The sequence below is a fragment of the Eptatretus burgeri genome, chromosome 3, assembly GCF_056783735.1.
Source record: "Eptatretus burgeri isolate ZD-2024b chromosome 3, Ebu_testis_v1, whole genome shotgun sequence".
NCBI classification, from domain to species: Eukaryota; Metazoa; Chordata; class Myxini; order Myxiniformes; family Myxinidae; genus Eptatretus; species Eptatretus burgeri.
In genome coordinates this window covers 140,791,897-140,808,105 of record NC_140963.1, presented here as the reverse complement: position 1 = coordinate 140,808,105, position 16,209 = coordinate 140,791,897, and the positions used below count along the sequence as shown (strand labels likewise).

Here is a 16,209-nt window from a genome sequence, read left to right as displayed (position 1 = left end):
CTCCCTTCCCTCCGTATCAATTGAAGATTCCCCCTGCATCGCCTCTCTTTGGACCATCATCCCCTGCAGTGTGTTTCCAACTTCTATCAACTTGAAACAATTCAATTCACGAATCAATCATCGAAGTCTCGTTTAATTAATACATTGTCCCATCTTCTTTCTCTGTTGTTTTTTTCATCCAGAGGGCCCCTCTTGTATTTTGTGCTCGACCCTCCCCTATGGTGTCAATAAAAAAAAACAAGAAAGACGTCATCCATTGCACGATGCTTGAGAAATACACAAAACAAATTTACCCTCAAAAAATCATTCGTGGTTGAATTCAATGACAAAATTCCCAAATCCTCTTCAAATTTCAAGTCAAATGGATGAAAATTGAGGATTTTAGAAATTCGACAAATATGTTGACCTTTTGACCTCAAAAACAATGGGCTTCTTGCTTCTGGCATACTCTACTATGTGGTGAAGTTTCGTGAAGATCGATTTAAAATTGTGACCTGCAGGCGACAAACAGACAGAATAACGCAACCAACCATGATACATGAAAAAAATCTTCCAATTTCACAAGAAACCTTCCTTGAAAAGACTGTACATGCACCTGGTATATACATGCAGGTGATCTTTAATGATGAAGTATTCCCTCCTTCATTACCTTGTTTACACACATTGTCATCTCATAAACTGAAATCACAGCATGATAACATAGATAGCACTGTGTTTAAATGGAAGGTAGGAAATCGAAGGAGAAGGGAATCTCCTGGGTACTTGTTATTGTCATTGGAGAGGATATAACAATCGATTGGGAGCACCGGTGGCTCAGTTGGGAACATGCTTCCATCTTTTTTACAGAGTTTTATTTATTTGATCAAAACTGCCCGACTGGCGTAGGACCAGCAGGAAGTGTTTAATTCAAGAGAACACCTTTCCTCGTCGCTGGAGACATCTTCAGGTCACGTGGACCATAAATGATCCACGGTACATTCTCCAAAGTAGGCCTTTGTGCTGTCTCCATGGCCAGATAATCTCCCAGTAGATTGAATGGAATAATATCATGAATTATTTGTGAATTTTTTTTTTTATCAAAACTTGTGTTTAAAAGAAATAATGCTTGGTATGGAAGTACAGGATGATTTTATTTTATTTTATTTTATTTTATGACAACCATAAAAAATTCCCATACACTAGAATTATATCTGTTAGGAACCTAATGTTTTGTGTAAATGTAGCCTAATGTTCCAGAAAGATGTGGCATGACCCTGAGAGTTATCAGGTATCACGTGATTTATCAAGTGACCCAGCAGTGACGTTTAACTGTTTTCACTCAGTCACGTCATGACGCTCACTGTAGGAGGCCGCGTCACTCGTCAAACGTTACATCAAGAATGCATCCTTTAAGGAATGTAAAATTGCATTTAAAAGTCGCTTTGGTGGTTGTACGAAACCTTTGTAATCGGTGATTATGGAAACTGCTGAAGCAGTCCAGAGAAACAGGCTGCGTAAAAGTGAAAAAGCCCATGCGCCAGCCAAGTGTTGTTACACCAGAGAAAGTGGATGAAGTGCAGGAAAGAATGGAAGCAAGCCTGAAGACATCTCTGAGATGCTTAGCACAATAAGCTCACTGTTCATATTGCAGTGCAAGGAAGGCGGTCAAGACACTCAAACCTTGTCCTGACAAAATTCATGCCGTGCATCAGTTACTGGAGCCAGATAAAGAGAAACGTGTGGCCTACTGGGCGTGGCTCCACAGGATGGTAAGATAACAAGATAATGTTTTGGATGTTATAAGTTTTTTTTTTTTGACAGACGAAGCATGGTTTCATCTTTCTGGACATGCAAATTCACAAAACACTCGTTTTATGACGAAGTGAACAACTTTATGTAATGCATGAAAGGCCATTGCATTTTGTCGAATTTGTTGTTGGGTGTGCTGCAAGTCGGCACATAATTATTGGCCCAATTTTCTTCTCAGAAACGGTAAACTCAGAACGTTACATCAACATAATCCGTGAGTTTCTCGGGCACCTTGCAGAAGATTTAATCAATATCAATAATCGGTGACACGATCAGCAATATTCCCCAAGAAATGCTGCTGTCTGTGTCGGGGAGCATGCTGCAAAGGATGTACCTGCAACGTGGTTGTGGACACTTTCAGAATTTCGTTGAAGGTCATCAAATGTGTGGATCATGTCACGTCTTTCTGTAACATTAGGCTACATTCACACAAAATATTAGGTTCCTAACTGATATCGTCTTTAGTGTATGGGAATTGTTTAGGCTTCTCGAATAAATAAATAACACCACGCTGTATCGTACAGGCATTGATGGGTGAAGTGAGCTTTCTCTGTCCAAGCTTCTTTGTTACCTTTGCCACCGAAGGTGGAAGGAGGTTGTTTTCACCACTGTCTGTTTGTTTGTCTGGTTGTTTTTTTTTTTCTTTGTTTGTGTGCAGGATATCTCAAAAAGTTGTTGACGGATTTGGACGAAACTTGGTGGACGCGTTGGGTGTGTGTCCACGACGAATTGATTCGATTTTGTTGAAGATCCGGTTCTGGATACGAGTATTGTTTAATTTTTAAAGTGATTCTTCACCATTGAGAGATAGTGCCAAAAACGATATCGGAGCACGATATTTCAAAGATGGTTTGGCCCAATATTTTCTCGGGGATCGGGCATTACGTGGCGGAGGTATGCACTCTACCGAGTGCCCTTCTTGCCTCACCTGTTATATCCATGAAGCCAAGGCATAAGAGTAGCAGTGTCACTCTTTTTGTTGCACAATGCCAATTGAAAAAACACAAATTGCATGCACACACAGCTATGACTGAATGCTTCTGAGTCTTGGAACTAAAAATACAACTTTATTCAGCTTGGAATCTCGTAAACAAAATGTTGAACGAGAACAGCACTCGATAGAGCGCATGCATATGCCTCCGCCAGGCTGAACAGTTCACCTTTTGTATCCCACTAAAAGGCCGGATCTGGATCCGGACCTGAATGAAAATCTAATCGATTGTCACCGAACCAACCCATCCATCAAGTTTTGAAATATCGAGCCATAGAGTATATCGTCTTTGGTCCCATCTCTCAATGGTGAAAAATCACCTTAAAAATAAATATATTTTTTAAATCTCGTGTCCGGATCTGGATCTTCACCAAAATCGAATCATTTCAGCCTTGTCACACAATCAACCTGTCCACCAGGTTTCGGCCGAATCTGTGCATAATATTGTTATGGATTTCAGAATCGGATCTGACTGATGCATTCAAACATTTCGGTCCTCAGACAGTTATTTCCAGAAATGCTTTTCCATGATGGGTGAAGCTATGTCCAGGATGGACTCATCTCCTTGTCTGGTGGGATTCTCACTTTGATGCGTTGAGAAGGGTATAGAATAGATTCCCTTTCTTAGCGGATGGCCTTTTTCTCTTTACGACAGACGTATTCATGCACGCGAGATAGCCGTTAGCCCAACGGAGGCTCGTCTACCCCCCTTCTCATCAGGACACATTGGCTTGGAGGTGGACGATTTACTTACACCTTGGACTTACAGGACATTTGATTAAACACACCGCGGGCTTTTCCTGAGCAGTTATTCTGACGGTCAAATACGGCTGTGGATCATTTACCTCACCCACCTTTTTCCATCGACGTTCGACACCCACCTCTTTCACCGACGTTGACGTCCACATTTTTCCAATGACGTTTGATGCCCCGTTTGGCAGCTCGATGAATGCTGGCTGGCTCTTGTTCGTGTCGGGCTGAACGAGGAAGGGATGATTGCGAGATTGACAGTTGGTCACGTGCAGCAATGCGCCAATAGGCAAGGTGGATTTGGCTGAAGTCTGCTTGAGCCTTTGCCCACACTGGTCGCCTATAAAAAGGACGGGAGGACCGCTTTCCAGTCAGTTGGTGACAATTCCTGACTGACAGTTGGTGCCAATTCCTGACAGTTGGTGAGTTGTTGCTCGTGACGGTTGGACCGTTCCTGCTGGTTCTGCTCGTACCTGATTCTTGGCGTCCCTGGTTCCTGGGGGTGACGACGTGACATCGATTGGCGTTCGAGCCTGTTTGCGAGTGGGTGCACGGTGAGGCAGGGCGCTGGCAATGGACCAAGGCACCCTCACACATTTTAGGACATTTTATTTGATACAAGACGACTTCTACCTTGGTAAGCCGAGCCCAGATTTCTTTCCCCCCTGAATGATCTGCCGGGTACCCTTGTCTCATGTTTAATCGTTAAGTAAGGCATAGTGATAATCATCTGCTTTTTGTTTTTCTATCAATGTCTGTTTAATTATTTTTGCTTGAGATTATTTTGATTGATCTGAATTTACCTATTTTCACCTCAAGGAAATACAAATTTATTCCGTTTATTAATTTTTTTATTATTAATAAATTCCTTGTTGACGTTTCAACCTGTCCGTGCTTGTCCTTTCCTTCCATTGATCCAGCATTTTTCAAACCTTGAGAGGCTGGGAGATAATAATTTCCAAACTAATTAATCTGTCATAGTTAGTGTGCACCAGCGGTAAACGCTCGGCCACCCGACTTAACATCTAATCAAAATAACATTGGTGCATCGCCGAGGGCATATCCCCCATTCAGGAAGCCACGTGACCTCAAATTAAACGGCAAATTAGACCGTGGACACTAGAAGTCGTGGTTAACTGATTGGCGTTCGTGGTTGTAAAGCAAACCACCGCACCGTGAAGTTAATCATGAGCAGTGGCCCCAGGTCCAGCTTTTCCGAGGAGAAACGAGGATTAACTACCTCATAATACACTCAGCGCGTCGCTGCGTCCACTTTCTGCCAGTATTCCAGGGGCCTCCGTCTGGCCATCCCCCAGGCAGATTCCAGGCCCATCCCCATCTCCTTGAGATGATGGTCAACCTGCTGCAACCATGAGGCACGTGGTCGGCCCACTGGCCTCCTCCACTCATGAGACTCCCTCGCTGAGAGAATTTGGTGAGCAGGATCAGCGTCAGGAAAACGAGCCACATGTCCATACAGCCGTAACTGGCGCTCACGGACTATGCAGGTAACAAATCTCATCCGAGTGTCTCTCAGCAACCGCTCGTTGGACACAAAATCCGACCAGCGATAGCCAAGGATTCTCCGAAGAGACCTGGTACCAAAGGAATTAAGTCTCCGTCTCAGATCCTTGGTCAGAGTCCAAGTCTCGCACCCATAGAGCAAGACTGGATGCACCAAGGACCTGAAGACTCGGAATTTCGTCCTCCCGCACAGGTACCGGCAGGGCCACACCCCATGATCCAGTGAATCCATGATTTCCCAGGCCCGACCCAGACGTCTATTGACCTCTGACTCGCAGCCAGCAGAGACATGAATATCACTGCCAAGGTAAGTGAATCTCTCCATGACCTCAACATCCTCATCACAAACAGACACAGACAGGACAGCAGCATCCAAGATGTCACCGAAAGCCTGGATCTTAGTTTTGACCCAAGAAACCCGTAATCCCAGCGGCTCCGACTCCTCATTCAGCACCTCGAGGGCCCCCAAGAGGATGTCTAAAGTCTCCGCAAAGATGACTGCATCATCTGCAAAATCAAGGTCCGAGATCTTGACATTCCCAAACGATGCACCGCAACTTGATCTCTCCGACATCCTCCCTAAAATCCAGTCCATACAAGTGCTGAAAAGGGTGGGGGCAAGTACACATCCCTGACGAACTCCAGTAACAACTGGAAATAAGTCAGAGATGGTACCACCACACTTCACAGCACTGTCAGTACCAGAGTAGAGTTCAGACATCAGATCGATCAGTTTTGGTGGCACCCCACGAAGACCAAGAATCCTCCAGAGGACATCCCGAATCGAATCCCGAATTCACTGAATCAAACACTTTACAGAGATCACCATAGGCTGCCAGCAGCCCCTGCCGAAACTCTCGTCTGCGTTTGGTGAGGACACGAAGGGCAAGGATACGGTCAATCGTTGACCTCTTTGGTATAAAGCCTGACTGCTCTGGACGCTGGTGCTCAAGCAGATGGTGACGAACCCTATCAAGAATTATCCGAGCAAAGACCTTGCCCGGCACTGAGAGCAGCGTCACCCCTCGGTAGTTGTTGCAGTCTTGGCGATCACCCTTCCCTTTCCAGAGAGGGACAACAAGGCCCCTCTTCCAGTCAGTTGGGATGATGCCTGTGTTCCAGGCAGAGCACAAAACTCCATGCAATGACACGAGTGCAGCATTTCCACCAGCCTTGAGAAGTTCAGCATGGATGCCACAGATCCCTGGAGCTTTGCCCGACTTGTTTCCACAAGCAAAGGTGGACCACAGTTGATTTGAGGGTCAGCAAGAGGGACTGTAACACCCTTGACGTCCAACTCGACAGCTGGGGGATCAGCCTGGTACAACCGCTCAAAGTAACCGTCCCAGCGGGCCTTCACTTCAGACTCCTCTGTCAAGAGCCTACCACTCTCTACTCTTACTGCAGTGCTCCGAGGGATGGGCTTGGATGAACGCAATGCGCGAATTCCCCTGAAAGCGGGAAAAGAATCACCTGTCCACAGGTGATGCTCTACCCCCTCACAGATTCCTTGCACATAGGCCTCCTTGTCCACCCTCAGTGCACGTACAGTTTTACGCCTCAGCTCCCTGAACAGCTCAGCTCTGCTATTCAGCCTGGCCCTGCGACTCTGGTCAATGGTATCCAGTGTCCCTTGAGAGACAAAGTTCTTCTTTGCCCTGCGGTGAGCTCCAAGACATCCACCCGCAACATCAAGGACGGTGGTCTTGAAGGCGCTCCACAACTCTTCAGGACTCCCCAAAGCACCCAGATCCCCAAGTGTCCACTCAGCCTATTCGCAAACTCCTCAGCGACTCTCTCATCCCTGAGCTTGCCAACATCCAGCCTAGGCTGGGATGGTACCATTCTCCAGGATTTAAGGTGCAGCTTTAGAGTTGCTACAACAAGCCTGTGGTCAGTATTGAGGAACTGAACACTCTGGTAGACCCTGCAGTTCTGGATCATCCTCCAATGACCGACAATGAGGACATGGTCAATCTCCTTTACCACACCGCCAGCGTTGGAATACCAAGTCCAGCAATGAGCTTGTGGGCGCTGAAACCATGAACCAGCCACCCTCAGTCCATGACTTCTTGCAAAGTCAAGGAACTTAGTGCTATTCTGGTTCATAGTTCCTGACCCATGGGGACCAACACACACCTCATAACCATCCCTATCAGTTCCAGTCGATGCATTGAAATCCCCCAAGACTAGAAGTGTATCTCGTCTGGGGCACTGATCAACCACAGACTCGAGTGTGGCGTAGAATGCATCCTTCACGGTGAGATCACTCGCCTCAGTCGGAGCATAAACAGAGACCAGGGAAATGACACCAAAGGAGTGACGAATCCTTAATCTCATAATACGCTCGTTGACCGGTGTTACCTCAATTATCATTGGGGTCAGCTTATTGGACACAGCTACAGCAACTCCTTGGGTATGGTAACCATCAGAGCGACCAGACCAATAGTAGGTGTAACCACCCAACATTATCTCGCTGCAATCCGGTCTCCGAACCTTAGAGAGAGCTGCAATCCCGATGTCCAAACGCTTGAGCTCAGATGATAACAGAGACAGGTGATCATCCTCTCTTAGGGATAGGACATTCCAGGCACCCACCCGAAGGGACCACCTCAGGTTAACCCAAGGAGACCGCCATCTGGTGGACGACACCTCAGCACCACTCCGACACACTCTCCCGCAATCTGACCCAGGGATGTTACCCCATAGTTTCCCTCCTATCATCAAAGATTGGGGGTCCCGAAGGTTTGCCCCAATCCCATCATCCGGTGAGCTGCCCTGCGAAGGGAAGCTGCACAGGAGGTATTCCCACGGAGTGGGTTTTCAGATATTTTTGCGTTTTTGCGTTTTGCGGAATGAAGGGTTTTACGGTGGCTGGAGTGCAAATCCTGCCACCAACCTCCTAATAAGAAGTAACCCAACTGCAGGAGGACGTCCGCAGACACAGTTGGGCACTAGATATGGATGGCCATTGGCTCACAAGGAGCACCTCCGCCCTTTGACCCGTGACCGTAACAATATTTTGAGAAATTGTGCTATATATCATTTTTAGCCCTGTTACTCACTGTTGAAGAATCACAAAAGAAATTCCAGTATCCGGATCTGGACCTGAACCACAATCAAACCCACTTGTTCTTGTCACCAAACCAACTCATCCACCTATTTTTTGTCATAACTCATACACTACTGTTTGAAATATCATGTGATGTACCGTTTTTTGGCCCGATCTCTCAACGGTGATGAATCACATGAAAAATTATAAAATTCTCATATCCAGATCTGGGTCTTCACCAAAATCGAATCAATTATTCCTTGTCACACATACTCTACCAGTCCACCAAGTTTCGTTCAAATCGGTCCACAACTTTTTGAGATATCATGCTCACAAACAGACAGATAAACAAATAGACAGACAGACAATTAAGAGACAAACAAAAAGTGGTGAAACATAACCTCCGTCCACCTTTTATCGTGGAGGTAACAATGGGCACCGAAGTTGCCTGTTCCTTGTTGGTGGGTAATGATGTTCACATAAAACCCACTGGGTGGTTGATATTCTTTTTTCCTCTTTCTCTGTCCTCGTACTGTGACACAAACAACAGAAATACTATAAACTATTATGACTATCACAAACTGTCCAAAACTGAAATCTTCACACCTAAAATAGGTATTCTGTACTGTTATATTGTTAAAGAAAGTGAAATCTTAAACCTAAACCAAAGAAGATTGTTTCCACATAATAGGTAACCACATGAAAGTAGCTGTTTCTAATAGAAGCTGAAAGTTTCTAGAAAGTTTCTAGTTTCTCGAAAGAAAGTAGCTGAAAGTCGAAAGATGATGCTTGGCGTTGTCTGGTGAATGAAAATCATGATTGAAGAAAATGTGTTACTAAGTGTCGAAAAATAATCAACAATGGCTGTCATCGGGTGGCTAGCCCTCCATCCGTGGGGATTATTCTGCCACATACACACAACATTAGCCTACAGGGCTGATTACTGGTAAATATAATATTTGAGGTGCTTAGACAGGCGACTTCCAGGTATGGTGGGTGAAGGCAGATTACACATTTCTAGATGATGCTGTGTCAGTTTGGGGCCAGGTGAATCCCATAGAGTGCGGTGGATGTCTGGCATATGGATTTGTATCTGTTGACCCTAACCTGCATGCGGTACAGACGTGTCGAGCTCGCAAGATATCGTTGGTGCATCTGGAGGGAGTGGGACTCGATGTGAACCCCCTTCTTTGTCACCGGAGACATGATCTGTCGCAGGGGGCGGGGCAGGGTCCAAGACATCATTGTGAAAGGTGGGTACCTTATTTGAGTTCTATCACTCTGATAACTTGACTCGTTATATTATATCCTCAGCTCCATGAGTTATATTATATCCTTATGACTTATGTCCTCAACTGAGTTCCTACAAACTTGTGTACACTCCACCATATTCCATCAACAGAAGCCACAAGGTTGCGATGCCATTCATATGACTTGTTACGGTTAGCACAGAGGTACATCAAGTTATCCACCTCAACTGGGGTATCAGAAACATATTGGCCCATTGGTACTTTTGACTTGCCAATGATGAGCTGCACAAAGCTGCTGTTGTGTTGAGATCAGTTGGCAGTCAGAAAAGGGGTTTCAGGTTATTGATGAACTGATGCCGCTGAGTCCACATCTCGTTGGCAGATAGGTTATGAGAGCAAGTGTGTGGATTAATATGGGCTTAAGCAACTTAATGAACGAGTGGAGTCACCACACTCCCAGACAGATTACCTTTTCAATGACAGGATTCTTATTTGGGTTCTTAACCCAAAGAGTACCTTGAGGTTTTGGCCTGGAGGGTGCCTTGAGATGTTACACAAAGTGGTCTGCTTTTCCCCATGGGGAGCTGGGAATAGGGATTCGGGACCAGGGACGAAGAACCTTTTTGGTGACTCCTGGGAGCAAGTGAGACACCATCAGCGGAGCCCACCTGGGATCCCCAGGACACTTCATGGACCCCGGGAGCAGGCCAGATCATGTCTGTGGAAACGGTCTGGGGGGCCCTGAGACTTCTCCGAAGACCCCGGGAGCAGGTATTTTCCCATTGTGATCCTTGGATAAGTTTGTACTTAAGATTTGGTGATTCATCACTCAATGGTGATCGTTTGGAGTGGTTTCTACTTAAGAAGAGAAACAAAGTCTGGGGCAGGATCCATTAGAATTACACAAGGTAGGCCCTCAAGTGGGCAAACATTTTGCATTCGGTGGGGTGTCACGACATCCATTTTCGACAAGGGAGGAAGTTGTGAAGGATGTGACATACTCAAAAGGATGAGTTGTCCATTGCATTTGGTGACGTCTGCAGCAAAAGAGATGTCGACATCAGGTGTGTCCTCAGTGGACTATGGGAGGACAGTGTGGAGAACATTCACAGTCGTGTATTAAGTCTTCACTAACCTTTGGGTTAACCCAGATGAGACAAAGGTTGATACCTTTCATCCTAATAACAGAGAAGCCAAACCAGAGTTACACGTCGAATGGTGTAACAAGAACTTCAACCACTGTTTTAAAACAGCCTACCTTGGAGTTATTTTAGACCACACATTTTTGTGTCAGGATCACATAAACAAGACCAATGCCAAAGTCGGGGCCAGAAAAAATGTCCTACAAAAACTGACCTGGACAAGATAACACCACTGCCGAGCAATGTGGTTCTCTGTCGTCGAGTATGCTTCCCCAGTATGGGAATAACCTACACATGCAAAAATTCCGAACCTGGCTCTCAACATTGCCTGCCATTGCACCATCTGCTGCCTTGAACCAACCAAGATGGACGATCTGTTTCTACTCTCTCAAATTGAACCTCGAGATACACCAAGGACAGATGCAAGCAGAGCTGGAAAAAAAAAATCCAGCAATCCACAGATAGTCACCAACCAGTGTTCCGACACCAACCTGCACATAAGAGACAAGTCAAGACACATCTTTACACTCCATATATCCACTTGACTACCATCAAGCAGAGCAGAATCACTGACTGGAAATCTTACTTACAACAATGACATCACTGAGTCGACATCGAATCAGACGAAGAACCCCCCCCCCCACCCCCCTTGGTGCACAAGACTTATGGCCAATTTGGCAATATCTTAACTGCTTGAGAACTTTCATTAACCACTGCAGGGTGCTCATGCAGAAGTGGGGCTTCGATGGCACAATGCTGGCAGGATAATATGTTACTGTGCCATGGACCCACAGACAATGTAACACTTCCTCTGTGGACTCTTGCGTGAACCATGCACCCTTGCTGACCTCCACACGAACAACAGTAAAGCCAAGGCGTGCATATAATTATGCATATGATCATGTTCATGATTGGCTGGGTAGAAAATGAATGTACACAGTTTCAGGCAACAATCGTATAAATCAATTGAAGACGTCATTAATGGTACAAAGTGACTTGTTGAAATGAAGAATAAAGGATCTTCATGAAGTCACCATGAAGTGTGAACACTACACCAATTGTGCATTCACATTGTGTCCACGTATCCATCCATCCATTGGGACCATACTCTGTACAGAGCGTTGGTACTACCGAAGCAGTTACTAGGTAGGCCACAATCCTCGTTGAGTTGCCACTGACTCATTAGTGAAGTTATACATCCATCAATCTGCCAAAAGTCCTGGATGGCAATTTTGTTTGCCATGTTTAACCAGCCTTGGTGTGCTGCCTTGTAAATCCTCACTGTGCGTGATAATCACAGCCTTTTCTCTGTCATCTTACATCGTTACTCCAACATGTACTTCCAATATTTTATAGCATGAAAGTGATATATCATTCCTATCATTCCTCGTATAGTGCACCCCTCTTTCTTTCAGGTTCAGCGATTGTTTCCGAGCTTATAAATGGCGTTGCAACACAACTCAGAAACCTTCCATCAGACTTGAGCAAACCTGAAATCACTGCTACGCAAAACCTGTTTCCACATTTCAAGACCTGAGATGCCTATTCATTACACCAATACATGCTATACGATGCTGTGCATTGACTGCACCAATGGAACACCTGATGCAGCAGCTCCTCTGTGGCATTTCATGCAATGAAAGGCGAAACAACCTGTGCCGGTGTTTGCCATCTGACATTCCGGTGATCTCTCAAAACTCTTTTGTCACATTTTAGAATGTTGCTTTGGTAAAGGAGTTGACCTAATGGTTGGCATTCCCATCTGAGCACATAGTTCATGATTGTCGAATCGTCCCAGGTTGAAATCCCATATGCTGTGTTGATGGCTCCATTTTTTTCCTAACGTCCTTGTAACTCACGCCGCAGTGTACTCGTTACAGTGAAGATATCTATGTGGAGTCCAAGCTCCATCCCTCTTCCAGAGGAAGTGGCATCATAGACACCACAGTTCAAGCTCTGCTCCTCTCCTCGCTGAAGAAGCGAGGCTCCAATGGCCGGCCGACTTTTGTCTAAAGATATATTCATTTGGGAATATTCAGATATAGTCATACAGATATATTCATTTCCACACATACAGGGGCAGCAGGATGGCCGAGACTCCAGAGGGCGGCACACTTGCCTCAGCTGTCTAGCCTGTGTTCAAATTCTGATACACCAATGAACTACCATCCTGGTGTTTCACAGGCAGCGTAGTTCATCAATGTATGTACCGTCCCTCGGATATGCATGAAACTGGGTGTCCCATCTGCCGGCGTTAGTTGGTGGACGTTAAAGATTCCACGGTGTCCTTCGTGAAGAGTGGGTTAGCTCTCGCCGGCACCATAGAACAGATTACAAATTGTTGTCCCAACCAATGGAGGGCACTGCATCAGCGGCACAACCACATCCTCAGCCAATGATGCTACCCCACAGCCTTGAAGAAGATGTTATAATGTTTAAAAAATATGTTTGGGAGCTTTCATGATTTATCATCTTGCACTTCATTACTCACTGATTATGACGACGTGTAACAGGTCGACAAGGGCTCTGCATGATTTTTGTTGCTGTTGTTGTTGTGGTTCTTGTTGGTGGTCGATTTTTTTTTTGAATTTGCACCCATTGGTCAGACAGCTGCCAGACCCCACCCACATTTGGCACTTAACTCCACCCACCATGGCACCCAGACAAAATAATATGGCAGCCATCTTGATTTTCTTGTGGGCCGAAGACATCAGGCCTGTAGGCCTCAGTTGATTATATACACTGCCTGGGTTTGTTGCGTCAGATTTCCATCGACTTTGTTTGCATCGAGTGTTACTCACAATGAGGAACCCCAAAAAAATCTAATCATATTTCGATTCAAATTGTTTGTAAGGTTTAATCAAGCGCGTCGTCACGCACGGTACGCGCATCCCCTCCCGAAAGCCATTCCTGTGGTAATTTTGTTAAACATCATCTGATTTGCATCGGCTTTGTTAGTCATGCTGTGATCCACATGAGTTTTTTATTACCTCCTCCGCAACTGAGTAAAATGTCCTTCGTTCATCACTAAAACTGTACCAGCACTTGGTGAAAGTCGTCTGCTTAAGTTACGTGTTCCTTTTGAAAGTTTCCCCATCAACTTTTGTGTACAATTTATTTGTTTTACATAAAACATGTCGTCGCAGGTCTTGCATTCACTTCTTACGTAATAATAACGACATAAAATAAATTGTGGAAAGATTGTATCATGTGCCACTGTGTTGTGCACGTATGTTGCAGGTTGTGACCACAGTGCGGTCATTCGTATTTCTTCATAAGGAGAGCTTTTGCTTGTTCTTGCTTGTTAGCCACGTCTTTGTGAGATGTAAAACCCGAATTGGAGAATGTATTCTCAAAAAAAAATTAATAAAAGTGCGTCTACTTCCTGTTGTGTCTGCAGTCAAACATACACTGCCTCAAGGCAACTTACCATAAATGTTGTCATAATCAGGGGGGAAATACCCAAATGACATCATAATGGGGGAAATTTCCTCAAATTGCATCAGAAATCATCGACGAAGTAACATTGAACTGATATGGCTGCAAAGAGAGAGCAGGCTGGGGTTCTGACCCGGCAAGTCGGTTTAAGGATTATTCAAGACGCTCTGACGTTTAATAATAGTTATCGCTTTGTTTCAGCATGAATGAATCCTGTGTTCAAACCTCATCGTATTTTATAATATTGCTGACAGAAAATTACGAGATGTGGTGGATTACATTTCTTACATTACCTTTGCTCTATATTCTCATTCCCTTGGCTTTGCAATCACAAATGTTGCCAAGTCAAAATCTTTGGATAACCGTCACATATCCGCTGCCAGCCTTCATTTATTTGCCGACAACTTCCAAAAAGGCATTTTCTAGTACCTTGGAAGCCACCGTTTTGTGGGCAACTTGGTTTTAGGCAAGTCTGAGCGTGTTAGTAGTGAGGGTTGATGTGGTTTTGTGAAGCTGTGTGGCTCATCAAAGATGGCTGTTGGTAAAATGATAAGATAGTGCTTGGAGATCGAGAGAGAGAGAGAGAGAGAGAGAGAGAGAGAGAGAGAGAGAGAGAGAGAGAGAGAGAGAGAGAGAGAGAGAGAGAGAGAGAGAGAGAGAGAGAGAGAGAGAGAGAGAGAGAGAGAGAGAGAGAGAGAGAGAGAGAGAGAGAGAGAGAGAGAGAGAGAGAGAGAGAGAGAGAGAGAGAGAGAGAGAGAGAGAGAGAGAGAGAGAGAGAGAGAGAGAGAGAGAGAGAGAGAGAGAGAGAGAGAGAGAGAGAGAGAGAGAGAGAGAGAGAGAGAGAGAGAGAGAGAGAGAGAGAGAGAGAGAGAGAGAGAGAGAGAGAGAGAGAGAGAGAGATAGAGATATTGGCAAAAGCAGTCGGACTTTGGGGTGTGGGGAGCAGTGAGGGAGGGTTTGTATAAATGGGCTGTGGCTGGATTGGGTAAGGGTGGGATGGAGTCACCAGAAGGCTTGGAGCATACTTGGGTTGCTTTGGATGGCATGGAGAGCGAGAGAGAGAGAGAGAGAGAGAGAGAGAGAGAGAGAGAGAGAGAGAGAGAGAGAGAGAGAGAGAGAGAGAGAGAGAGAGAGAGAGAGAGAGAGAGAGAGAGAGAGAGGAAGAGAGAGAGAGGAAGAGAGAGAGAGGAAGAGAGAGAGAGGAAGAGAGAGAGATGAAGAGAGAGAGATGAAGAGAGAGAGATGAAGAAAATGGACGTCCAGGCATCCATCCCGAATGTGTTTCATCAGCAGAATAAGGTACATTATAATGAAAGAGGTTTTGGCACAGGGTGGAGCTTGAATCTGGGAGATCGCTTTTTCACTCATCACCCTTTCCAACATTTTCTTCCAAAAGGCTTTTGGCCATAAATCCCATATGCCAGTCACCATGCATTTTTGGCAGCCATGTTGCTGCCCTTCTGCTTCTCCACCCCCTCATCACCCCCACCCTCCGATTCACTCACAGCACACCCTTGACTTTCCAATTTCCCCTTTCTCCGCCTTATGCCTCAGCTTTTTACCCTCAAACCACCCCACTCTTCTTGATCTCCTCCCCTCTGTTCCATTCTCTCTCTCTCTCTCTCTCTCTCTCTCTCTCTCTCTCTCTCTCTCTCTCTCTCTCTCTTTCTCTCCCTCTCTCTCTCTCTCTCTCTCTCGCTCTCTCTCTCTCGCTCTCTCACTCTCTTTTCTCCTCTAACCCCACATCCTTCACCTTGCAGAACCCACTGCCTGTGGTTTTTCTTTTCTTTTCCTATTCTCTGCCTTTTCCGCACCTCCTTCTACAATTCTTTTTCCTACCTGCTCTTTTTTTTTTCTTTCTTTTTACGACGTACCTCTTCCTCGCTCTGCTTCGAGCAGCTCAAGCTTTACCACCTGTGAAATCTCAGGCCTTCCATTCAACAGCAAGTTTGCATCCTATATAGGTTGTCGTGCTTTTGCAAACTCCTTCCTCCTCTTTCTTCGTCGCTTTTGCTGCCACGTCTAATATAACAGAAAATGATTGAAGCACTTTTCTCATCGCCATCCTTCTTCAGGCCTTGTTGGCTTAATTTTTGCTTCTTTTCTTCATTCTGTCTCAGTTGGCTCCCTTTCTTGCCAATCGCGCCACAATGCAACCGCTGCTCTTACCATTGAGCAGGCATCTTTATCGTCTGAGAAGTAACCTCGTTCTGTTTCACTTTTGTTTGATTTACTCGATATTACTTACTGATTAAAAAAAAAATTGTTTAGTTT

At 45.3% G+C, this 16,209-nt stretch overlaps 1 long non-coding RNA gene across 9 annotated transcripts in view; it reads left to right on the top strand.

Moving 5' to 3' along the window:
• LOC147031152 (uncharacterized) overlaps nt 1-16,209 on the top strand; it is a 297,080-nt gene that overhangs the window by 224,915 nt on the left and 55,956 nt on the right. For 8 of the 9 annotated variants that reach the window (XR_015056687.1, XR_015056691.1, XR_015056688.1 and 5 more), the window contains one exon: nt 9,228-9,358. This is a non-coding gene — a long non-coding RNA (uncharacterized LOC147031152). Of the gene's footprint in view, nt 1-846; nt 973-9,227; nt 9,359-16,209 lie in introns of all 9 variants that reach the window. The other variant, XR_015056690.1, reaches the window with a different exon arrangement.